The 27,002-nt window shown below is 41.0% G+C and overlaps 1 protein-coding gene and 1 pseudogene across 1 annotated transcript in view; both read right to left on the bottom strand.

Annotated features, from left to right (window-relative positions):
• blot (bloated tubules) overlaps positions 1-11,935 on the bottom strand; it is a 208,022-nt gene extending 196,087 nt beyond the window's left edge. Inside the window, exons 1-2 of the mRNA XM_067790042.1 lie at positions 11,919-11,935; positions 11,356-11,799 (exon numbers count right to left, since the gene is read on the bottom strand). The gene's annotated coding sequence lies outside the window, so the exon portion shown is untranslated. The remainder of the gene's footprint in view (positions 1-11,355; positions 11,800-11,918) is intronic.
• Positions 4,005-26,080, bottom strand: LOC137254410 (eukaryotic translation initiation factor 3 subunit I-like; annotated as a pseudogene).
• Positions 26,081-27,002: the final 922 nt, after the last annotated feature.

Genomic DNA, 27,002 nt, shown 5'->3' on the forward strand with positions numbered 1-27,002 from the left:
CTAGTCGATTGGGAGCACCGTGGGATATCATTTGAGGTCTCCCAATAATAATGCTTAATAAAAAAAATTCTCCACGGGTTGGTAAGGTTGGCAATTGAGTTGGACGCTATACATCTTGAAAGGGGTCCGCTACAAAACTACTTAACTCCCAACTCAGCCGTAATGAGATCGTACGATATGGAGTCCTCTAGGTGTTTTCGAATGTTTCGGGGGATCCTTCCCGACTCTTAAAACACTGGTGATTTTACTTACTTACTTAATTAGCACTTAAACATTTAAACAGTTTTTGGCCTTCCAATAATTCACGACAGTCGCTTCTTCGTTGGGCTTACTGGCTCCATTGAATCTTCTTCGTACTCGCCGCCTTTCGCAGAACTTTTCTCTCGAATGCACTTAGAACCACCTCTTCAGACATTGTTAGTGTCTATGCAGCACATATGAGGACGGGTAGGGTAAGTGACTTTTAAAATATGATTTTCGTTTGCCGAGAGGACTGAAAAGTATTTCATTTGGTTACTTAGTCAAAACTGGCGATTTTGCTCAACATAATTTGCAGAGCTTTATAAGATTAGCAACTAGCTTAAATTCAGACATAGCAGCCTACAAATATATGGTTCTTGTTCTATTAACAATAAAGACACTCCCCGAAGGTTTTGGTCGTTTGCCGGATATAGATCCGATGCGTTCTGGTAACAAGCACCATTGAGGTAGTGGCCCAACCATCTCGGCAGCGATTAATATGGCCACTTTAAAACATTCTAGGCCATACCGCTCCCCCCCCCCCTAGTTTCATGAGGAACTTTGGGTTGCCAGAGCCTCGCTTATTAAATATGTGTATAATACTGTAACGAAATTTGGGGAATTCCGCTTATTCCAAACCTTCTGCTAACGTTCGAATTGCTAAACTGTTGAATAAATTACTCCAATATTCAATAATGCAAAATGGTCTTTATTAGCCTACTTTGAGGGTACTTCACAATAACACTTATACTTTACAACCAATAGCGTGCTTAAATCAAAACTGTTTACTGACTACTCAGCTTGCGCTGCTTTTATACGCATATTTCTACTAAAGTCTAGACGTTTCACCTTCTGCTGTACCTCCTACTTGGTAATTTCTATATACATGTAGTATATTTATAGTTTATGTTTATCTTATAGCCATATGAGGGTGTATGTGTGAGTACTACTTCGGCTGATGATTACATTGGTTTTTGAGTACCTCTTCGTTGACTTGTATGTATGTGTGTAATTGATGATTGATTTGTTTACGTACATACGAGTGGCTGCTTAGTATCAGCTTAGTGATGCTAGTATCAGCTTAGTGATGATAATATGCGTCACAATACAATTAAATTTTAACAATTAAGTGCCACCGTGGTGTGATGGTAGCGTCCTCCGCCTGCCACACCGTATGCCCTGGGTTCGCAACCCAGGCAAAGCAACATCAAAATTTTACAAATAAAGTTTTTCAATTAGAAGAAAATTTGTCTAAGCGGTGTCGCCCCTCGGCACTGTTTGGCAAGCGCTCCGAGTGTATTTCTGCCATGAAAAGCTCTCAGTGAAAACTCATCTCCCTTGCAGATGTCGTTCGGAGTCGGCATAAAACATGTAGGTCGCGTCCGGCCAATTTGTAGGGAAAATCAAGAGGAGCACGACGCAAATTGGACGAGAAGCTCGGCCTTAGATCTCTTCAGAGGTTATCGCGCCTTACATTTATTTTTTATTTTTACAATTAAATTTGTAAAAGAATTTCACTAGCGTAGGTGTGGTTGACAATTGGGTTGCGGAAGCTCTGAATCTATAAAGCCTTGTATTGCTTTTATGGACCCCTTGAATCCCATATGGTTCGCGTCGCTTCTCTTATGGTGAGTCTTCTGTTGTTGTTGTTTGTCATACCGTAAAGATCTCGTCGATAGCAGAACTTTCACGTCCACATTGCTAAGGTCCAATCGGTATGTGGAATTTTAACTTCGGTCTTCGCACACTACGCTGTGAAAAATCTTATATGGGATCCTAAGCAGCCTAATTTCGAGGCAGTTTGCGTGGTTTTCGGGATTGCTTTTCTTGTAGACAGTATACACTTAAATTCCAATCTGATGACATTCGCATATCCGACCATATTTTTATACTCGCTGAGCAGAGCTCACAAAGTATATTAATTTTGTTCGCATAACAGTACCTCGTAACGGCATAAACTAATCGAGATAGATATATAAATGATTTGGGCGAAAAAAGAAATTTATTTATCCATGTCCGTCCGTCCGTCTGTCTGTCCGTAAACACGATAACTTCAGTAAATTTCGAGATATCTTAATGAAATTTGGTATTTAAGTTCCTGGGCACTCATGTTGTTGTTGTTGTTGTAGCGATAACGTTGCTCCCCGAAGGCTTTGGGTAGTGTTATCGATGTGATGGTCCTTTGCCGGATACAGATCCGGTACGCTCCGGTAACACAGCGCCATTAAGGTGCTAGCCCGACCATCTTGGGAACGATTTATGTTGCCACATTAAACCTTCAGGCCATTCCCTCCCTCCCCACCCCCAAGTTCCATGAGGAGCTTGGGGCCGCCAGAACCTCGTCTGTTAGTGAAACAGGATTCGCCGCGGATAGGTGAGGTTGACAATTGGGTTTGGAGAAGCTGTATATTTCGCTGGCAACCCGAAGGGTTGCGCTACACAGCCCCTTGAATCTGGTATTTTAGTCGCCTCGCATACCTACCGCGGGTATATTCTGATCCCCTAACCCGCTGGGCACTCATCTCAGATCGCTATTTAAAATGAACGAAATCGGACTATAACCATGCCCACTTTTGCTATATCGAAAATTTCGAAAAACCGAAAAAGTACGATAATTCATTACCAAAGACGGACGAAGCGATGAAACTTGGTAGGTGGGTTGACCTTGTGACGCAGAATAGAAAATTTGTAAAATTTTGGACAATGGGCGTGGCACCACCCACTTTTAAAATAAGGTAGGTAATTTAAAAGTTTTGCTGCTGTAATTTGGCATTGAGAATGTAATGTTCGGCTACACCCGAACTTGCCTTCCTTAATTGTTTATATTAGTCTGTTAGTGCAATCTACATTCCTTTTAAATTAAAATGCTCCCAAGAAGTTGGTGCACAACGTGGGCTCCCTCGACACTGATCGGCATACCGCCATAGAATATCTCAGCCATGAAAAGCATTAAGTAAATGCTCCGATATCAATATTGTGCGCGACCAGAAAATGGGATCGGCATATTCATATATGTATATGTAGATATATGTACATATCCATGTACATATGTAGGAAATAGTTCATTGCATACAAAATTGCACATCGTCTGTTTCACTAGTATTTTCTAATGGAATATTTGGTACTACATATGCACGATCCTTCATGAATACAAATGTACATAAACACATATGGCTAGTGCATTACTAACTTTTTGCAGGAACCCAGTGAGTAAATGGTGGCCGCTTGTTCTTGCATTCATCAAATGCAAATTGAATATCACAGTGCATTGTTGTTGCTGTTACCCCATTATTCTTATTTACTGCACATTACCTTCTTCCCGATTAAATTCTCACCGTTTCAACTAAAATTGATTCTTAGAATTGTTCTGTTGTTCCTTATTATTGAATTTTATTTTTTCCTTTTTGCATTTCTGCATTGCTTTTGGGCCACAAATTGCAAATAAAAAGTTTTCTTTTCGCGCAATAAATATGCCTTGCAAATTTAAAATAGGGTGAATTACAAAATAATTGCACGTTAACGTGAAACCCTTCCTACGTTGCTTGTAATTTAAGATTTGTGTGTAAAACGGATTGGGGTTCTTTGAAGATTTTTGTTTACTACCTTTTTAATAAAAGCTTTTCACATATTATTGAGTCTAAATGCCGTCCGATAGTCCACAATTATATGGAGCTAAAGGTGCATTCACATTTGACCCAGCGCTATAAGCGGCTGAGAGTGTACCAAACACGCTCTAAAACCCCCAGCAAGACTCGATGTTTTAGCTACCGTTGTTGTTGTTGTTGTTGCTGTTGTTGTTGCTGTTGGTGTTGCTGTTGTTGTAGCAGTGCTTTGCCCCATCCCATAGGTGAGACTGATCACAAATTGTCATCAATATCCTCTCACGGGAGTCCAAGGAAACTTTCTGTTTCAACAAGCGTGAACCATAGAGAGAGGGGTGTGGACAAGCAGGACATATGTTTTGTATATCGGGGTTGATTCTGACTAGGTAAGAGTTTAACCTATTACAGTATCCAGATCGAAGTTGGGCTGGATTGACTCGTGTTTCCCTAGGGAGTGTGCGTTCCCCTTCTGCAAGTTTTGGGTATTGTTCTTTGAGTACAGGATTCACGTGGCAATGCCTGGCATAGAGGTTTTAGACGTCTGTTTATGAAGTTCACTGAGGGCCTGCTTGTGCTTTTTAGCTTCATACGGCTGTGTTCTCAGGTGCCGTATTTCCTCATAATGCTTACGGCAGGGGTCTTCCAAAGAAAATGTATTGGGTATAAAGAGACCTAGCGAATTTTTGTCCAAAACCCGAGTTAGAGGTCTTCAGCTATCCACAAATCAGTGAGTCAAGCTTACCTCATGGCACTTAATTGCCGCATCGCATCATCCAACTTCAAGAGAGACCCAAGCTTATATGGGTTATTGGTCACTGAACTATAAAAGACAATAAGTATGTCGACAAACCTGCGGTGACAACGACAGCAACAACAATGAACCTTCATTAATCAGGAGCATTGATGGATGCCGTGGAGGGTGGGCCGTGTGTAGAAGTCCACGAAAGTGGGGAAAGCTTCTGACCGCCATTCACCTGGGAATGGCCAGAGCGATTCTTTTGCATGCGGTTCAAGCAGCTCACTACTGCCGGTCGCTTGCGGCCAAGTATCCTCTGGGTAGCCGCTAAACACCCGTTTAGCGGTGAGCTAATGTGAGAAGGCGACAACCTGGCTAGGCCACTCTGACATAATCGGTTTAAGGGCTAGCCGGGGGATATTTCATCGGCAGCGTCTGTACACCTCTAGGTGCGGCTGCAAGCGGGCGTCTGTCTTGGAGCAAGCGGCTCGCTATATAAACTTACTTACTTACTTACTTAATTGGCGCTTAACCGTCTAAACGGTTATGGCCGTCCAACAAGGCGCGCCAGTCGCTCCTTCGCTCCGCCAACCGGCGCCAATTGGTCACACCAAGGGAGTTTAAATCGTTTTCCATCTGGTCCTTCCAACGGAGTGGGGGCCGCCCTCTACCTCTGCTTCCATAGGCGGGTTCCGATAGAAACACTTTCTTGGCCGGAGCATCATCTTTCATTCGCATAACATGGCCTAGCCAGCGCAGCCGCTGCGTTTTAATTCGCTGGACTATGTTGATGTCTGCGTATAGCTCGTACAGCTCATCATAAAATCTTCTTCTGTACCCGCCATCGCCAACGCGTAGAGGTCCATAAATCTTTCGAAGAACTTTTCTCTCGAACACTCCCAAAGCCGCTTCATCTGCTGTTGTCATGGTCCATGCTTCTGCCCCATATAGCAGGACGGGTACGATAAGTGACTTGTAGAGTATGATTTTCGTTCGCCGAGAGAGGACTTTACTTTTCAATTGCCTACCTAGTCCAAAGTAGCATTTATTGGCAAGATTGATTCTTCGCTGGATTTCAGTGCTGATGTTGTTGCTAATGTTGATGCTGGTTCCCAAATAAACGAAGTCTTTTACTATTTCGAAATTATGGCTGCCAACAGTAGCGTGGTTGCCAAGGCGCATATGCGCTATATAAACGTGCCAAGTAATATTTTCACTCCCGCTGAGCGGGTTGTGCGCTGAGCTTGGGACCCGCCACGTAAAACCATACTCCAATGAAATATAACAACAAGCCTCGGATAAATACACTCTCTATTGATGACGACCATGGCAAACGTTTGAAGGACAATGAATTGAGGGCATGCACCTGGAACGTCCGCTCCCTGAATGGGATTGGTGCAGATGCCCGGCTGGTTGATGTCCTCGTCAAAGCAAAATCTGACATCACCGCCATCCAAGAAATGCGTTGGACGAAGCAAGGAAGAAAGAAGATCAAAAATTGTGACATATATTGGAGTGGCCATGCGAATAAGCGCAGTTTCGGCGTCGGATTCGTGGTGGGAGAGATACTTTGTCGCCAAGTGCTGGCGTTCACGCCTGTGGACGAGCGTCTCGCCGCTATTCGAATAAAAGCAAAATTTTTTAATATATCATTCATCTGCGCCCATGCGCCGACAGAGGAGAAAGACGATGAGGTGAAAGACACTTTTTATGAACAATTAGAACGCACATACGAGCGCTGCCCCCGTCATGATATAAAAGTCGTGCTTGGCGACTTTAACGCCAGGGTGGGCAAAGAAGGTGTTTTTGGCCCTACAGTCGGAAAGTTCAGCCTACACAATGAAACTTCTCCTAACGGACTGAGGCTGATTGAATTTGCCGGTGCTCGAAACATGGTCATATCAAGCACGAGGTTCATGCATAAAAAGATACATCAAGCTACATGGCTGTCTCCTGATCGAAATACTCGCAATCAGATCGATCACGTTGTGATAGACGGACGGCATGCCTCCAGTGTTTTAGATGTGCGAACGAAACGAGGACCTAACATCGATTCGGACCATTATCTCGTTGCAGCCAAAATATGCACCCGCCTCAACGCGGCTAAAAACAAGGAACAAAAAACACAAGGAGAGCTAGACGTCGAAAAGCTTCAATCACAACAGACTGCCAATGATTTCGCAACTCGACTCTCACACCTGCTCTCTGAGGGCACAACTCATCCTGAAGGAATACAGGAGCAGTGGGAGCATATCTCCAAAGCACTTCATACTGCCGCCGAGGAAAAAATTGGTTACCGGCGGCCACGAAAAAACAACTGGTATGATGAAGAATGCCGCGTTGCAACCGAAAGAAAAGACGCTGCCTACAGGGCTACGTTAAAAGCGAGCGCGACAAGAGGAGTGTGTGAACGCTATCGTGAGTTGAAAAGGGAAGCGAGACGCCTTTTCAGGAAGAAAAAAGCAGAAGCAGAAAGGCGTGAGTGCGAGGAGCTTGAGCTGCTAGCCACCAGGAATAACGCCCGAAAATTCTACCAAAAAATACGGCGACAGACGGAAGGTTTTAAGACCGGGGCAATCTCCTGTAGGAATGAAAACGGCGACCTTGTAACTGATGTCCAGAGAGTGCTTAGATTATGGAGGGAACACTTCTCTGCTCTCCTAAATGGAGGCAGCAATTCACCGCGCAGAGATGAAGAACCCGATCCCGCAATCGATGATGATGGAATATATGTCCCCCCGCCCGATTATGACGAAGTTAGAATAGCAATAACCAGATTGAAAAACAACAAGGCCGTGGGCGCTGATGGATTGCCTGCGGAGCTATTCAAGTTCGGCGGCGAGGAGTTGGTAAGGCGCATGCAGCAGCTTCTTAGCAAAATATGGGCGGACGAAAGCATGCCCGACTGTTGGAATCTAAGTGTTCTTTGCCCAGTCCACAAGAAGGGGGATACTGCAAAATGCACCAACTATCGTGGAATCAGCCTTCTTAATATCGCATATAAGGTCCTTTCAAGTGTATTGTGCGAAAGATTGAAGCCCACCGTGAACCGGCTGATTGGACCTTATCAGTGCGGCTTCAGACCTGGTAAATCTACCATCGACCAGATTTTCACAATGCGCCAAATCTTGGAAAAAACCCGTGAAAAGAGAATCGACACACATCACCTCTTCGTCGACTTTAAAGCCGCCTTCGACAGCACGAAAAGGAGCTGCCTATATGCCGCTATGTCTGAATTTGGTTTCCCCGCAAAACTTATACGGCTGTGCAAAATTACGTTGAGCAACACCATCAGCTCAGTCAGAATTGGGAAGGACCTCTCCGAGCCGTTCGAAACTAAACAAGGTTTCAGACAGGGTGACCCCCTATCGTGCGATTTCTTTAATTTGATACTGGAGAAAATTATACTAGCTGCAGAACTTAACCGCACTGGAACAATATACTATAAAAGCGTGCAATTACTGGCATATGCTGATGACATTGATATCATCGGCCTAAACACCCGCGCTGTTAGTTCTGCTTACTCCAAGCTGGAAAAAGAAGCGGTAAAGATGGGTTTGATGGTGAATGAGGACAAAACGAAGTACCTGCTGTCATCGGGCAAAGAGTCAGCGCATATGCGCCTTGGCAACCACGCTACTGTTGGCAGCCATAATTTCGAAATAGTAAAAGACTTCGTTTATTTGGGAACCAGCATCAACATTAGCAACAACATCAGCACTGAAATCCAGCGAAGAATCTATCTTGCCAATAAATGCTACTTTGGACTAGATAGGCAATTGAAAAGTAAAGTCCTCTCTCGGCGAACGAAAATCATACTCTACAAGTCACTTATCGTACCCGTCCTGCTATACGGGGCAGAAGCATGGACCATGACAGCAGATGAAGCGGCTTTGGGAGTGTTCGAGAGAAAAGTCCTTCGAAGGATTTATGGACCTCTACGCGTTGGCGATGGCGAGTACCGAAGAAGATTTAATGATGAGCTGTACGAGCTATACGCAGACATCAACATAGTCCAGCGAATTAAAACGCAGCGGCTGCGCTGGCTAGGCCATGTTATGCGAATGAAAGATGATGCTCCGGCCAAGAAAGTGTTTCTATCGGAACCCGCCTATGGAAGCAGAGGTAGAGGGCGGCCCCCACTCCGTTGGAAGGACCAGGTGGAAAACGATTTAAACTCCCTTGGTGTGACCAATTGGCGCTGGTTGGCGGAGCGAAGGAGCGACTGGCGCGCCTTGTTGGACGGCCATAACCGTTTAGACGGTTAAGCGCCAATTAAGTAAGTAAGTAAGTAATTGATGGATGCTACTGAAGCAGTCGTGATGCATCATGCTTCCACGTGAACTTGGTTTACTTCTGGTTCTACTCCGGTGTCCCTAAGACAGCCAAACAAAAATGGCCGGTTTACAATGTGATAAGAACAAGAGACAGCAGTATTTGTAAAGGAAACTCTTTGAATCACGAATTGGAAAAACCTGAGTTTGAAAAGATATGATAAGAATGTGTGCTGCCATTTTGAGCACCAATATCCCAGTTTCAATATGAATACCAATACCAGTGCACAAAATTATTTGGTGAATATGCCTTAATACCAAAAACGTGTGTTTTATTTTCTCAGACAGCCAAACTATTCTAGAAGCGATAGAATCATGAATCGACAACATGAATTCGATCGCTGAATGTTGATGATCTCGCAGAGTGATGGCCCGTTCTAAGAACCAAAATTTACACTGATGATGGCACAGCGCCGAAACCGAGTTGTCTCGAAACCAAATTTGATAAGGGATGACGGAAATACGTTCCAATATACATCAATTATCCATCCCGTCGGAAAATTAACAAAACAAAATGAGTGTACGGACATTCTCTATAGCAAACTTCTATTACATGGATTTCTGCCTGATATACAGTTGAGTAGCATCCCACTGGTATCGACTTCTTGAAGCTGAGCCCATAGCTACCAGCTCCCGTTTTTTCACCATCAAATTTCGATCCATTCGCAAAGCCTCCGTGTCAGTGTATTGATTCCCTGTTTACCAAAGCGTTATGTCCACAATGGACAACCAAAAGTCCGTGAGATTCTGGGAGTGGGGGCCTTTGCATCACTTAGTTGCAATATGAGATTTTCTATGCATTTCCTTATTATCTGCATATGCTATATCATTATCTCGATCTTAAGCTCAGAAATGTCTTGATACGCCAAGACGGCTTTATTTTTAGGTTTATTTTGCTATATTTAAGACTCCAAATACTTTCAGTTTTTTTTTTCGTGAGGCTATGAATAGCCATCTTCTTAGATTTTCCTGGCTGATAGGCAAACTGATTTCTACACAGAAGGAGATTGTTAAGGTAGACCTCCCTAATCAGCTGAGCAAAAATTCGATCCGTTCTTTTCAGGAGAAACGAACTGGCGCTAATAGGTTGATACGACGAGGGCAGTTACTCGGGCTACCCTAGATTTGGTCGGAATACAACCTCAACCTCTTCAAACTGCTTGGAATATAGCCGAGCAGCAGAGATGCCTAATGTAAGTTGGATAAGGCTTCGTCTGTATGTTTTATGCTGTGCTATAACAGTGGAGGATAAATCCCATCTGGTCCTTGTGACTTGAATGGGCTGAAAGTAAACAAAGCCCACTGGAGGCTTGGCAATGGTGAGCTTTGTTGCTTGGCTCTTTCTCTTTTCCTATTATCCTTTTTTCTGGCTCGAGACCTGATAGCTGTATCGCTCACAGTAAGCGTAGACTTGAACTCGCGGTGCAGTACACGAACACAAATGTATCATACATATAGATAGCAATCGAGGCACTGGCGCCCTCAAGTTCCTCATGGTACTAGATGGTGGGGCGGGTTGACCTTGAAGGTTCAATGTGATCATATTAAGTCGTTCCCGTGATGGTCGGGCTTTTATCCTAATGATGGCTGTTATCATAACGTACCAGATCTATGTCCGGCAAATGACCATCAACATCATGGAAATTGGGGGAGGGGAGGGAGGGATAGCCTGAAGGTTTAATGTGGCCACATAAATCGTTCCCGAGATGGTCGGGCTAGCACCTTAATGGTGCTGTGGTACCGGAGCGTACCGGATCTGTATCCGGCAAAGGACCATCACATCGATAACACTCCCCAAAATCTTCGGGGAGCAACCTTATCGCTACAACAACAACAACACAACTATCAACATCGCTTTCACTTCCAAAAACCTTCGGGGAGTGTCTTTTTCGCTACGACAATAACAACACAAAACACGCTCAAATGCTTGCTTAGAAATTTTACCCCCCGCGCTCCAATCCAAGCCTTTACTGCTTGATTGATCATAAACAACTGTTATCCCAATGGGACGTCTACCATACATTTGTACATCTAGTACCGCTTCTCATTTTCCAACTTATAGACATTTTCATTAGCTCCTATCCCTTTATACCCGGAAACTTTGGTCTCTTTCTGATCGGAAGCGTTTCATATTCGACTCGATTACACATACCTTTTTGTGTCGCACCCTAATGTGAACATGTCTGTAAGAGTAAGAAGATATACATATGTAAGTAAATATATCCCGCCAAGACTCCATTCAAAGATCCAAACTGTGTCGCGAAACAAGTCGAACACGTTTTAGGGAGTTTTACCGTTTTAGTTAGACATTAAACTATTTTGAAAGCATGAACTTCGCAACGATGCATGTACATACATAATACCTAGAAACATACATAGGGGTATACATACATATATCGACGTTGTGAATAAACTTTTGACCTTCTTCCATATATATCTCTACCTTTTTTGTTTCAGTCGATACTCCTCCATGTGAGTCTCATTGACTACAGCAGGATCCAAGTAGTACGATACCCCACTCCATATACACAGAAAAAGAAAACAACAACAATTCAATTACTAATATAACAAGCAAATACAAATTACACTGATGACTTTTGGAAGGGTTTTCATAATTCAATTTTTTTTTTTTTTTAATATTAATAAATTTGTTCACTTGTTTTTCCACGTTTTTTTTTACTGCTTTGTTAACCGGCGCACATTGCACTGGGATTCGCGCACATAAAAAACCCGAAAAAATTAAAGGGCTTTCCAGCTTTATAAAATTCCGATATATCGACCTATCCGGGGTCCAAAACACGCTTATCCAACAAAAAAAATGGGCGGCTGCAATACCGACATTCACGCAAACAACAATTTCAAACCCCCAATGCAGCTGAAATTTGGCCTATGAAAAAAAAAATATTTGAATGCAAAATTTGTATTTGTTGTAAATACACATATATGTATGTACATATGTAGGTGTATAATTTAATAAAATTTACACACACGCGCTCACTTTGTTACCTCAACTTCACGTTTAAACACTCAGAATCGCACTGAAGCAGAACTTGCCGGTGGAGCGCATTTCAAGTTACTCAACCTAATGGCGCAGTCGTAGCCAAAGTCAGCAAAGACCTTCCAAACAATACAATACAATAAGCTTTCGGCATGTTTTACGGGTAAGCGTAGAGTTGGCGGTTGGGTGCCGGTTACTTACAAACAGCTCTGAGTATATGTCGTTAGTATGCCGCTTTATTATCACTATCGGCTCTCCGTATACTCATTCATAAACTTACTTTAGAGTCTAAAGATTAGAGCGCATGCATATATCGGGAGAGATAGTTTGTGAATACAAGAATATGATCATTTTCAGGGATTCCAAAACTTTTTAAAGTTAAAACCGATGAAGAAAATTTTGTTACTGCAGCAGAACTATGTATTTCTCAGTTTATTTGGCTTGAAAAACTTCGAGCATTTGCAGGAGAAGATACCATTACCCGACTTGTGGATATCCTTGTGAAAACAAAAGCTGACTTCACCGCTACACAGAGAGCACGATGGACCACACAATGCAGAAAGACAAAAAAGGGGGTTAGAATATACCCGCGGTAGGTACGCCTGTCGTAAGAGGCGACTAAAATATCAGATTCAAGGGGTTGTGTAGCGCAAATTTTTCAGGTTGCCAGCGCAATATATAGTTTCTTCAAACCCAATTGTCAACCTCACCTTCGAGTGGCGAATCCCGTTTCACTAACAGACGAGGCTCTGGCGACCCCTTGCTCCTCATGGAACTTGAGGGTGGGCATGGCCTGAAGGTTTAATGTGGCCATATAAATCATTCCCGAGATCGTGGGGCTAGTACCTTAATGGTGCTGTGTTACCGGAGCGTACCGGATCTGTATCCGGCAAAGGCCCATCACATCGATAACACTTCCCAAAGCCTTCGGGGTGTAACCTTATCGCTACAACAAAAAAGGCAGAAGAGGAAAACAATCTCCGTAAGGAGACGCGCGTCACTGAAGCTCAACTTCGATCTGGATACTGTAAAGGTTAAACTCTTACCTATCCGGAATCAACCACGACATACATAATCTGGTCTACCCCAGTTAAAACTCCAAGTTTCTTTGGACCCCCGTCATAGGATATTGATGACAATTTGTGAGTGGTCGCACTTTTTGGATAGAGCGAGGTACTGCTACATCAACAACATCAAAAGGCGTCATAGTGTTGCGAAGAGGGTAGAGTTGGTGAAGTTGGGATAACCTAAAAAGTTCAACGTGTTCAAGTCGTTCAAATGGGTCGGGCTAGTACTTTAATAATGCTAGTTTCGGATCTATATCCGAAAAAAGATCATCACCAATTTCACTCCTGAAATAATTTTGAGGATTATTTCGGCACTATTTGTAGTTGGATTAGGAACGATCTCCGTATGGCTAACGAGATCATTTAGAGACAATTTTGTGGGCCATTTCGGAAGTATGTTCAGGTTACTTAGAGGTTGGATAGTTTTCAGACAATTTCAAGATTATCATTAGCATAAATTCTGCGTCATTTCAGAATTACCTCCAGATCGATGAGGATCTGTTTTCTGGATAATTTCGGTACGATTTCAGAATGACGTCCTGAATCAATTCGGGAATGTCTCTGAATAATTTCGAGATCATACAGAACGGTTTTCATCTCGGGAGTTTGTCGTAACCATTTCGGAACTATTTTGGAACTCTTCTGGGGGCTATCAAGCGATCATTTGGATACTCTCGAATTCAGGATTATTTGATCGCTACTGTTCTGGGACCTTCTTAATTCGAGTATCTTTTCGGTAATATTTCAAAACTATAGCCCTCAACGAGTTGAATGAGCTTTGCCCAAACCTATTAAGTGCCAAGATCGCTCCAGTATTATTAGTGTTAGCGAGCATTCGTAGTCGGAGCTTTTTCCAATGTGTATCAACCGGAAATATCAGAGTCTTTATTGTCAAACTCGTTTTTTTTCGAGATTTGATTGCATGGAGGAGGACCTTCTTATCTTTGAAAGTCCCAGTTCCAGGTTATTGTCCAATGCATAAAATGATTAATTTCTGGATTAACTTTCCAAAGTATGTAAGTAATTTTGGCTCCACTAGTACACAATGGTAATACCAACTGGCCAGAACCATGTGTAGCAGCTTGCTATTTTTATTTAACTATCCGTGCTTTGTAAACTGGTATTTAAAATGGCACCACGCCAGGTTATTTTCAATTTGGTTCGGTTTTTTCATGGCACCACGCCAGGTTATATTCAATTTGTCTTTAGTTGTTAATTATCCATTAAATTATGGTAATCATTTTCCATATTCACTCTATTCATGTGTACATGACTGTACATTAAAATATTAGGATATTTTCTATCCCGTTATTTGTCCTCGGTGCAGTTATATGTATTTTTGTTATTTATTAAATTTGTATTTATGTCCAATTTAATTTTGTAAAGGTCTTTAATTTGTTGATATTTTTTCAAATCTTCAAAATCACAATAGTTTCAATTTTTGTTTATTTTTAATTTAAGTTGGTATTTTTGTCCAATTTCTTTTGTTTATATTTTTCCAATCCCCAGTTTTATGATTCAGTACTATATGTACATTTATGTAGAAGTCCCGTTTTTTTGTTCCGTTGATCCACGGTGGCGTTATGTATAATCCGGTAATTTGTCTTATCCAAGAATTATGGTCAAATTTGGTATATATGATTATTTAACTAGTCCAATCCTTTTAGCTCACACCTTTAGTTTTTATGTTGTTTTATTTTAGTACAGATGTTCATCGTAATTGGACACGGCGAGCACCTCCAAAATGTTAGTGTCAGTGCAACGGACGGCGCTGATCGGTATCAGTGGCGCTCTCAGAACAACGCCTACCTTGGCACTGAACGTCATGCTGAACATATACCCAGTAGATATTGCGGGAAAGGCGGCCGCGGCAAGGTCGTTGGTCAGGCTTCGTGATATGGGATATAGACTTTCTGACCGCGGACACTCTAGCCTTCTTACCAGTTTCGACTTCATCCCGGACAGAACGGACTACTGTATGCCGATAACAGCTCCCTATACAACCTTCACCCCAGTTATTCCAGAGAGAGAGGATTGGGGAAGAGGAATTATCTGGGGCATGGGACCGGTTAACTTGTTCACGGATGGGTCAAAGCTGGATGGAAAGGTTGGTGGGGGGGTCTTTTGTCAAGAGCTAAATTTAAGCCGCAAGTTTAAGTTGGCTGATCACTGCAGTGTATTCCAAGCGGAAATTGCTGCGATTAAGGATGCGGTGGATGGAATGCTATCCAGTGCTACCACGGTTAGGGAATTTAACATCTACTCTGATAGCCAATCGGCTATCAAGGCCTTGAGCTCAACTACAGTGCGATCGAGGGTGGTCTGGGAGTGCCTGACCTCGCTTGCGATTGCATCGAATTATTTTACAATTAAGATTATCTGGGTCCCGGGCCATAGTGATATCCCGGGTAACTGTCAAGCGGATCTCTTAGCCCGCATCGGTACAACTGAACCGGATGAAGATGGCTGTAGGGACTTCGGGATCCCGCTGGCCACCTGTGGATTGCTCCTCCATAGCTGGGCCTCGAATCAGCTCAGCAAACGTTGGGCGGATACCACGTCTTGCAGGGTAGCAAGATCTTTCTGGCCGAAAGTGGATGGCAGGAGGTCTGCTGAAATAATTGGGTTCACTAAGGCTCACCTATCAATGGTCATTGGGGTTTTGACAGGGCACTGTCCCATGGGTATCCATGCGGTACGTCTTAATATACTGGAAACTCCATCCTGCTGCAGCTGTATGGAGGATGATGAGGTGGAATCACCAAATCACTTTATGCTTGATTGTCCAGCTTTTGCCAGAATTAGGCGAAAGTACTTCGGTCGCGACTCACTTGGATCTCCCGAGGATATATCCAAAGTTGAGATCGGTATCATTCGGAGCTTTATCGTTGCTACCCAACGATTCTCTAAGTAGCTGGATCTAGGTCACCGTTATTTTTGGTGTATGTGGTATCACAACGGACCTTCGTGTTGTCCAAGTGAGCTATCCTTATCAGGGCAGCTACCACCTAACCTATCCTATCCTATCCTATCATCGTAATTGGTTTTATATTGTAGCCAGATTAAGTGAAATATGATTGGGGGCTAAGATACTTGGCTTGGATATCATAAGTGGTTCCAGGCTCTGGATCAGGGACTGTTATCAGCCTTAGACCGGCCATAGTACGAATGTCACGCGTGATTAGTTATGACGTCGTGCACGAGGTGCCCCTGCTTCTACTGATAATGGCGGATCTAGAGAGGACAACTCAATAAAACCCGAACCCCTGAGTCATTGTGCCGAGCTCAGGGGAGGGAGGACCCTTTTAAGGGTCAAGATCGGTACACAACGGTGACGAACTGGATTGTTAGGGACTTTGATTTTGACTATGTTTAGGAATTGATGACTTTGGGCTGGTAAGTGCGGTATTCTGCCACCTTAGTAGGTCGGGGTGAAACCCTATCGAAACGGCTGGTAGGCTAATGCAGCACCTGCCCACGTCCCGTTAAAACCGTGGCGGGCCTCAAGGTACGTTCCGGCTCCCTCGCCGTTAAGTTGGTGGTGTAGGTGCGGTTGAAGATTTTCCCGCTTTGCGTCCGGTCTGGCTCTGAACGCATTGCTCATAAGGTAATGCGTCAACCCTCGCGTGACGTCCCTGCGTAGCATACCACGAGACCGTTGAAGGGCGACTATACAATCGGCTCCGGATAGCGGCCTTGAGGGGGGACTTTTTTAGAGTGGACACGACTAACACGAATCCGCCAAGGATGGGGTGCGGAAGAAGAACGGTTTTGATGGAAATCCGTCAAATCAATCTTCAGCACTCTAAGGCGGCTTCCGCAAATTTGTTGCTCTGCCTTGAAAAAGGCGGAGTGGATATAGTCCTTGTCCAGGAGCCGTGGCTGAGTAGTAACGGCAGTAAGATTTCTGGATTAAGGACTGGAAAATTCAACATCTTGGTGCATGGGGAGGCAAGTAGGCCTAGATCCTGTGTGCTTGTTAAAAAAGAGATTAAAGCTTTTATTCTCTCTAATTTCAGCAATGCTGACGTAACCACGCTCTGCCTCGACCTAGGAAGTAATGAAATGTGGGTGATCTCAGCGTACATGCCCCACGGGGACGTATCGGAACCACCACCTGCGATACTGGACGAAATCACCGCTGAAGCAAGGCGGAGAAGTGTTGGCGTTATCATCGGTGCCGATGCTAATGCCCATCATAGCATCTGGGGAAGCTCGGATACCAACACTAGAGGTGAGTCTTTATTTACTTTTATTGTAGATGAGGGACTTTGTATATGTAATAGGGGTAATGACCCGCCTTTTATTACTGCGGTAAGGGAGGAGGTCCTGGACCTCACCCTGGTTAGTAGAGAACTGGAAGGTCGGATATCTGGCTGGAGGGTTCTCAACGAGCACTCCTTCTCTGATCACCGATATATTCAGCTCTCGGTGAACGAAGAACGTCCCGGTAAAATATCTTTTAGGAACCCTAAAAGTACTAACTGGGACTTGTATTGTAGGAAGCTGGGAGAGCTATTGCCTGCGCCTCCTACCGTTAATTCGGACCTGTCCGAATCTGAGATAGACGTTCTGGTGGAAAACTTCACCTCGGCAAGCAATAGCGCCTTTCAGCTGTCCTGCCCATTGAAAATTTACAGGGGAAAGGCAAGCTGGTGGTCGGATTCTCTTGATGAACTAAGAGCGTCCAGTCGGCGGCTCTTCGACAGAGCCAGGAGGAGTAAATTACCCTCGGACTGGGAGCTCTATAAGGTGAGTCTGGGGATTTATAAATATGAAATAAGGCTAGCCAAGCGAGATGCATGGCGAAGCTTCTGCGAAAACGTAGAACGCTGCAATGAATCCGCGAGGCTTACAAAAATACTCTCTAGGAATCCCGCTCCTCTTGGGTATCTGCGAGATGATGGTGGGGACTGGTCGATGAGTAGCGAGGAGTCCCTAAAGCTTTTACTGGACAATCATTTTCCCAATGTCCCAGTTGCGCAGGGATCTTCGCCTGCATGGTCGGCGGTCGTTGGCCATGCAGAAGTGCCTGCCATTCCAATACGGGAAAGTCAAATAACCTGGGCTATAGGGTCGTTCAAGCCCTATAAGTCTCCGGGCCCGGATGGAATCATTCCTGCGCAACTTCAAAAGCCTTTGGGGATTTCCTGCCGCTGGTTGGCCATCATCTATACTAACTGCCTCAGGCTTAGCTATATCCCGAAGTCTTGGCACACGGTTAGGGTTATTTTCATTCCGAAGGCCGGCAGAAGCTCTCATGTATCACCTAAGGATTTCAGTCCAATCAGTCTCTCGTCGTTTCTTCTTAAGACGTTTGAGCGGTTGATTGAACTGTACCTATGGGAAAGGATACCTCGGGGGTTACTGTCGGCTTCACAGCATGCGTACTGAAAGAGCAGATCGACGAAAACGGCTCTCCATTCGATTGTAAAGCAAATAGAGAGGTCCCTAGAACACAAAGAGTATGCTCTGGGTGCCTTTATAGACATCGAGGGGGCTTTTAACAATGTCTTACCGGGGGCAATCGAAAGAGCTCTGGTGGGTTTAGGAGTCGAGGGGGCTCTGGTTGAATTTATTAGCAAACTTCTATGCGGCAGAATTGTCGCAGCGGAGTGGGGAGGGGCCATAATTAAGAGGAAGGTGTGCAGGGGTACGCCACAGGGGGGTGTCCTATCTCCTCTCCTCTGGGTTGTGGTAGTCAACGAGCTTCTTGTGGAGCTGGAAGCCAATGGTTGTCGGGTGGTTGCCTATGCAGATGACCTCGCTATCCTAGACAGAGGCAAATTTCTGGGCACCGTGCGCGATGTTCTCCAGGGCTACCTGGATACTGTGGCTAGGTGGGCTGAATCATGTGGATTGGCGGTCAACCCGGGAAAAACGGAATTGGTTCTTTTCACAAGGAGATATAAGTTGCCCGATTTCAGAACTCCCTCGATTGGAGGGGTACCGTTGGTACTTTCTGATAGGGTTAAATATTTGGGGATTGTTTTGGACAAGAAACTGTCCTGGAAACCCAATGTGGAAGATCGGGCCAGTGTAAGGCAACCCTTATGATAAGTGTTGAGTGACCATAACATCAATCATTAAATATTAACCACGTCAATTTTTTGACCACACCAATCACTCACCATGAGGGTTACCTTCATAAACGTCACTTCGAATGACGCGAATTAATTTCGCGCATTCAACTCGTGAAGAAGCAAAAGTTTTCAGCAGCTCACATATATATATATAAATACATATATATTAAATTCTCTAAGTTTGTGAACATTTTTATATTCAACAAATAAAATATTTTAAAAAGACTATATTTAAAAAGTAAAGTTCATCAGTTTCTTGTTTTGGTATTAGAAGCAGTGTATGTGCGAGAAGTCTACGCAATTAGTATTGTGTGCCTTACTTAAGTTGCGTTAAAGCGTTTGGGCGATAACCTGCGTCAACTACGACGCAAGAATAAAGATGACCACGATGGTCATCTTACATGGCGACCGTGACGATGGTCGTCTTACATGGCGACCGTGACGATGGTCGTCTTACATGGCGACCGTGGCCATGCCTGCGGCAAAAGATGGCTCCGGGGAAGAAGAAAATTCCCTGCAGTACAAAATCAATTTAAGGTTTTAAAAAAAAATATATATATATGTGCGTGGGGTTATGGACGAAAAAAGTGCGTGGTGGTTGTGCTAATGCAAAAATACGTAAAATAATATAAAAGACAAAGAAAAACTTTGCAAAAATTACATGAAGTAGCATAGAATCATAAAAAGACTACAAAAACATTATAAATTACAAAAAGACTACAAAAAAAAATCATCTTAAAATTTCAAACACTACAAAAATTACAAAATTTCTAAAAAGTACAAACAAATATATATCAAAAGAAAAACTACAAAAATTATAAAATTTCAAAAAAAAAAAAACCAAAACTACAACGAAAAGTGGACTTTTACCCAAAAATTTACATTTAAAATACATATAAAAGAAAATATACATATATACATTTTTGAAAATATAAAGAAGTGTTAGAAAGTTGTGATGGGCTGGAACATACATACATATACATATGTATATATGAACAAAAATTTAATTTTTAATCGGCTGTACCATGCCATAACGGTGATATTAAAAACACAACCACCTGTGACGCCTTTACAGAGCACCGTTAATAGCGGTTAAATATAACCCCAAGCCATTTACTCATCCACAAAAATTCGAGAAAGCAAAAGAAGCAAAAAGACAGAAGCAAGAATGAGAGGCAGAGAAGCAGAAAAAGCATCAGTGGGTAACGGCAGCAAAGGAAGACAACAACAACAAATTTCAGCAGTATACAAGCAAAGGCAGCAAGCAAAGCAGAAAAAAGGGCGGTACAGTACCTTAAAATATACGTATATAAAATTTTAACTTTGTACATACGTAGGTAGTTTGGCTTTCTCAGTATAAATACATGTATACTATAAACTTAGCAACAATTTTTCGTAATACACATGTAGCCTTCGCATGTAGCAACACAATTTGACACTTTTGATTATAAACATACTTTTCTTAAACATTTGTTTACTACGCATGTAGCAACACAATTTGACACTTTTGATTATAAACATACTTTTCTTAAACATTTGTTTACTACGCATGTAGCAACATACTTTTTCTACTTTAAAGACAATAACATGTTAAACTAATTAAATTAAGAAATTGAATTTTTCAAATTACTTACATACATAAAACAATTATATTGAAATATAAACATATAAACATTTAAATATCGCCAAAAATTCGAATGCACATTAAATATAATTTCAAATATACGGCCATCACATGCATATTATCACGCATATATTACTATATTCTTTCTTTTTCGAACATTAATATGGAACTGGAATTTTTTATTTTAAATGCGAACATTGCTTCGTAATAAATACAATCGAAAAAATATTTTTTTCAAATTCATACATTTTTTTAAAACATTTTTTGGAACGCAAATTATACATCAATTTTATATGTATAATACCAAAAATATCAAATCTTTTCGCCAAAATTTTGCGATAGTTATTCAAACCTAATCAATTTTGAAAAATTCTCATTGACTTTAAATATCAACATAGACGGGTTACAGTCAATCAGGGTAATGGTGAAAATTTATTTTATCGGTGAAAGCTTACTTTTCTCTTTTTCCAATTATTTCTTCGGAAATTAAGCATCATAGATGTCTAAACATTTACATATTTTTTTTTGCAACAAATACAGTGCCATTCAAATAGTTAACAATTCCTTCGAAGCATCACACGAATACAGTGTATTCCAAATATTTCAACATATCTTACATTTGCGACTCTTTTCAAACTGTGTATTATATACAGTGTCTTTCAAATATCCCAACAGTTTTTTCTCTTTGCATTATTAAACGAATACAGTGCGGTTAAAATATTTCAACATTCACTTGCATTTACAAAATAAGTCTTAAATACAGTGCCTTTCGAATATGCGAATCTTTACCATTTACCAATTAACTCATCGATTTTGAATATTTCGAATATTCTCTGATTTTTAAACAAAAAAAAATTTTTTTTAAATTACAAACCACAATTACTGAGCGAATGAATAGTTTCAAATTCATTCTTATATAAACAGTGCCTACAGCGTTAGTTTTAACATTTTTCCGAATTTTTTTTATGAAACATTTTTTTTCTGCCACGGAGGTAAACATTTTCAATAAATGTAATAAAGTTTTCAGATGTCAGTTGTCAAATGTCAGATTTTGATTCCAATTTCAAAAATTTACGCTCTAATTTCACTAAAGTTACTAAACGAGTTTTAAATAACCGATCTATCTCAGCGAAAAAATCAATAGAATATGAAGATGCTTTAATTAAAAGCTATAACCAAATAATAATACAAGTAAACTCATATTTTGAAAATCGAGATAAGCCTAGTTCAATAATCGAAAGTTTGTCAAAGTGCAGAGAACAACTCACTAAATGTTTTTCTAGAATTAACTGCAATATAAAAATACCCAAAGATCTTTCTGAATTAATACAAGAAAGCGAATCAAGTTCTGATTTTGACACTGAGGAAGAATTATCTGACGCATCGACAACTTCAGCTTACAAAGCTAGTATTATTAAAAAAAAGTCACGTATCTTTTCTTGAGGATTTCCCTGGATTTTCCAATTCACTCCACAATAATAATTTAGACACAATTAGCGAAGAACAACCAACAATGGCGACTTCAGAGCAAAAGAAAACTTTTATAACTATGTGTGCATCCATAATTAGAGAAAACTACAGCGGCGATCCGCTTTCACTTGCATCCTTTATAGATAAAATAGTTTTGATAGAAGATTTGATGGAAGGAAATTTGACAAATACTTTCATTTCGTTTATAAAATCCAAGTTAGAAGGGAAAGCGCGTGAGGCAATTCCAAATGAAGTAACAACAATTCAACAAATAAAAGATGCATTAAAAAGTAGAATAAAACCTGACAACTCAAAAGTTGTTGCAGGAAAAATTGCATCGTTAAAAGTTTTTAATAATAATCATACTGAATTCGCTAAACGTGTTGAGGAACTCTCCGATGCTTTAGAACGATCATTAGTTATAGAAGGAATGACTCAGGAAAAAGCGCACGAAATGGCAGTCGAACAAACCGTCAACGTTTGTCGGCTTAACACTCGCTCAGACCTAGTAAAATCAATTTTAGCGTCAACTATGTTTACTGACTCTAAGGATGTAGTTGCGAAAATGATCGTAGAACAAAATAACCAAACAAGTGAAAGGCAGGTACTAGCGTTTAGATCACGTTATAACAGGCAAAATAATAGTTTTCGAGGTAACTTCAGGTCAAATCAATATAATAGGAACAACTTTTCGAGGTACAACAACAATTTTAACAGAAACAACAATAGCAATTATAGGCATAATAACAACAATAATTATGGCTCGCGAAATAATGGTAATTTTCGAAATAACAATAGCAGGCCCGTAAACAGAAACAACAGCAATAACAACAGTAACAACAACAATCGACGTTCAAATACTACAAATAACGCTAGTGTACGCACTTTAAACGCCAACGGCCCTCAGGAGCGAACACTGGGGGACCAGAATCTGAATTAAATAACGTTTTTCAAAATAAATCAATTTATTGTTTAAACCTGAACTACTCAGATTTTATCGAACTGAATTGCAATGACTCTTTTAAAACATGCACTTTCTTAGTAGATACACAGGCTGACATATCAATTATAAAACTTTCAAGTTTAAAACAAAATGTTTCTATAAATAACAACAATATTATAAATATAACGGGTGTTACGACAGATACAGTTTCAACATTGGGTACCATTAAAACAGAACTTTTTTATTCAAATTTTTCAATTCCACATACTTTAAATGTAGTAGATGACAAATTCAATATACCGTCAGATGGTATTTTAGGCAAAGACTTTTTGAAAAAATACAATTGCATCATAGACTATGCAAACGAGGGCATAACTATTGGCATTGGCAAAAATATTCATAAAATTTCAATTTTACATAATACAACCGATAATACATTGATAATTCCTCCTAGATGCGAAGTTTATCGCTTATTTAAGCTGAAAAAATCTAAACATCCAGTTTTCATAGACGCACAGGAAATTTGTAGTGGTGTGTTCACCGCAAAGTGTATTGTTGACACCAACAATCCGATAATAAAGGTATTAAACGTCACTGACGAGGTAAAATACGTAAGAAATTGTAACATAGTTACGGATGAAATCACCAACTATAACGTGTATAAAATCAATGATCTTTCAAAAGATTCGAAAAGGTCAGAGGAATTAAAATCAATTTTAGAAAAACAAATGCCAAACTATGCCAAACCAAAACTTCTCGATTTATGTCTAAAATATGATGATATTTTTGCACTAAAGACCGATCGTATGACACTTAACAACTTTTATGAACAGAAATTACGATTGACAGATACAAATCCTGTTTACATAAAAAACTACCGTTTACCATATTGTCAGAGAGAGGAAATTAATAAACAAGTTGATAATTTATTGCAAAACGATCTTATAGAACACAGCTATTCCAACTATAATAGTCCATTGATACTTGTGCCAAAGAAAAACCCAAATGGACAGAAATCCTACAGGATGTGTGTTGACTTTAGAGCCGTAAACAAAAAATTGATAGCAGACAAATTCCCACTTGCACGAATAGACGATATTCTTGATAATCTAGGCAGAGCCAAATATTTTTCTACATTGGATCTGTATTCAGGTTTTCACCAAATCCCATTAAATAAAGATTCTAGAGACATCACTTCATTCAGCACTGATCGCGGTGCTTTTCGATGGAAAGTTTTACCATTCGGTTTAAACGTAGCTCCGAATTCATTCTCAAGAATGATGTCAATTGCCTTTTCAGGAATTTCTCCAAACCAAGCCTTTTTATATGTCGATGATCTTATAGTCATTGGGTGCAGCGAAGCTCACCATCTTAAAAATTTAGAACAAGTCTTTCAAACATGCAAAAAATTTAATTTGCGTCTTAATCCCGAAAAATGCAACTTCATGCGTTCAGAAGTCACTTTCCTAGGACACAAATGTTCGTCAAAAGGTCTACTTCCAGACGATTCCAAAATAATTGCAATAAAGAAATATCCGAAACCTTCCGATAAAGATGCAGTAAGACGATTCGTGGCATTCGCCAATTATTACAGAAGGTTTATACCAAATTTTGCTTCCATAGCAGCACCTTTAAATAAACTTAGCAGGAAAAGAGTGGAATTTAAATGGGATCAATCATGTGATATAGCATTTGAAAAACTTCGAAAATCTTTAATTTCTCCTCAAATTCTCCAATACCCAGACTTCAAAAAGGAATTTATAATTACTGTCGACGCTTCAAAAATTGGTTGTGGTGCCATTTTAAGTCAAAATAAAGATGGCATTGACTTACCAATTTGTTTCGCGTCCAAATCATTTAATAATTCAGAACAAAAGAAATCAATAATTGAGTTAGAGCTTTTAGCTATATTTTTTGCAATAAAACAGTTCAGACCATACATATATGGCACACACTTTACAGTCAAGTCCGATCATCGTCCATTAGTTTACTTGTTCAATATGAAAGATCCCTCTTCAAAACTTTCACGTATCAGACTTGAACTGGCAGAGTACAACTTCACTATTGAATACATAAAAGGTAAAACGAACGTAGGAGCAGATGCACTCTCTCGCATCACAATAGAAGAAATAAAAAATTCAGGAACATCAATTTTAGCAGTACAGACAAGATCACAGACAAAACAAGAACAATTAATGCAACAAGAAATACTCAAAGAAGAAAAAGTAAAAGATGTCAGGGTGGGTGTTCCCCACGTTTGGGCGTCTGCAAGATATACGCTACCTTGGACCGCTCGTGACGCATGGGGTGGGGTGGCCGTCATGGAAAAACACCAGGTTGATGTTGTTGTCACCTCCATGGCGTCTTATCCACCACCCAAGACAACATGGTCCATAATTGAGCTGATTGCAGCCGAGTTTACAGGCCATTCTGTTTTATAAGTCTTCAGACACATCAGTGATTCCACGTCAAATAGCTTTGCTGCTGCATCTTTGGATGCAGTAACAAACAGAATACCATTTTTTTATTTACCTGCATATCGTTTTTAATCACTTATGATCACTTATTGAGGTAATCTTACGACCACCCTCCCGATATCCCAAACAGAAATTTGTCCATTTTCGTGCCCTATGATTGTTGTTTCATCCAAGGGTCTCCACAGCATAGATGTGATTGTACATGCCAGCATAGGTATACGTGGCAATGGGCTTTGCTCGGCAGTACTTTCATCGGCTATGCGTGCATCAATTGCGAGCCTCCGTTCTGGATTCTGTCCCGTGTCCTTGTCCGGGGAGGGGCCGCTGGTTTGCCGGAGTGACTGAGGCCGCATGTCCTCGTCTGCGACTTTGCATATTTTTACATATTTTATTTATTTGTTTTATGTAGGGTTTGTTATTGTTTTGCCGTGAAATGTCAAAACAAATGACAGCAACAACTTTCTCACCACAAGTAAGTTAAAAGCTCTATGCCAGAAGGTTGCCATATGACGAAACGTAGGTACGGTGGGCTAGGGCTTAGGAAAAGGATGGATATAGGGAGACATGGTCGTTGTTGGCTGGAATGTAAAACAATAGAAACGGCAACTAGAAACGGTGTTGCTGTTTAGCTATTGCCTATATAAAGGGGTTAGTTACCATTAAAAGAATAGAATAGCTGTGTCATTAAAGTTGATTGTGTCGATTGTGCGCAGGATCGCGTAAACGATTTTTAATAATTTGTATAGATATACATATATGTATCCCTGGCGCGAGGTCCAGTAAGGACAAATTCGTAGTGTTTTTTTTGTGGTGTTCAAAATTTATGTGCGGCGTGGCAAAACGCCGATAAAGAAACCCGCGGTCGTCCGGAAAAAAACTATTTTTAAGGCTAAAGGCCTAGGATTCCGGCCGGTACGAAAATTATGGATTTTATGGTTAATGCGCATGATGGATGTGGAATACGCAGGGACAGCAGTTAAACAGCGGTAAGTCGGTGGATTTAACTTTTTTTGAGACATATTGTCCCTTCTTCTTTTTTTTTGCGCCTTTTGGGGGGTTCATGTACCTAAAGTTTTTATTGCGGTGACTTGTCACTAAATTTCTAATGACTTTCTGCAAGCCCCAGGCAAACGTTTCATAAGTGTCTTCCTGTAAAATTCTTTTTGGTAAAATTTTTTTTTGATAATTTTATTAGTTGCCGGGGTCACGAAATTCCCAACAAACAATTTAGTTTAATATCGACTCGATATGCCCTTGAGATCAAATTCCTTCCTCAAATCTTTAACGTTAATTCTCTGCATCATCGCAAAGGCTATTCTCTATTTGGGATCGAAGGCCATTAATCTTCTTTGCTGGTATTCACTTTTGTACTTGGGGTATACTTATTTATGATATGCAGATTGTTCGAATAACAAGGGTGCATATTTT

The sequence above is a fragment of the Eurosta solidaginis genome, chromosome 5, assembly GCF_040869045.1.
Source record: "Eurosta solidaginis isolate ZX-2024a chromosome 5, ASM4086904v1, whole genome shotgun sequence".
In the NCBI taxonomy this organism is placed as follows: Eukaryota; Metazoa; Arthropoda; class Insecta; order Diptera; family Tephritidae; genus Eurosta; species Eurosta solidaginis.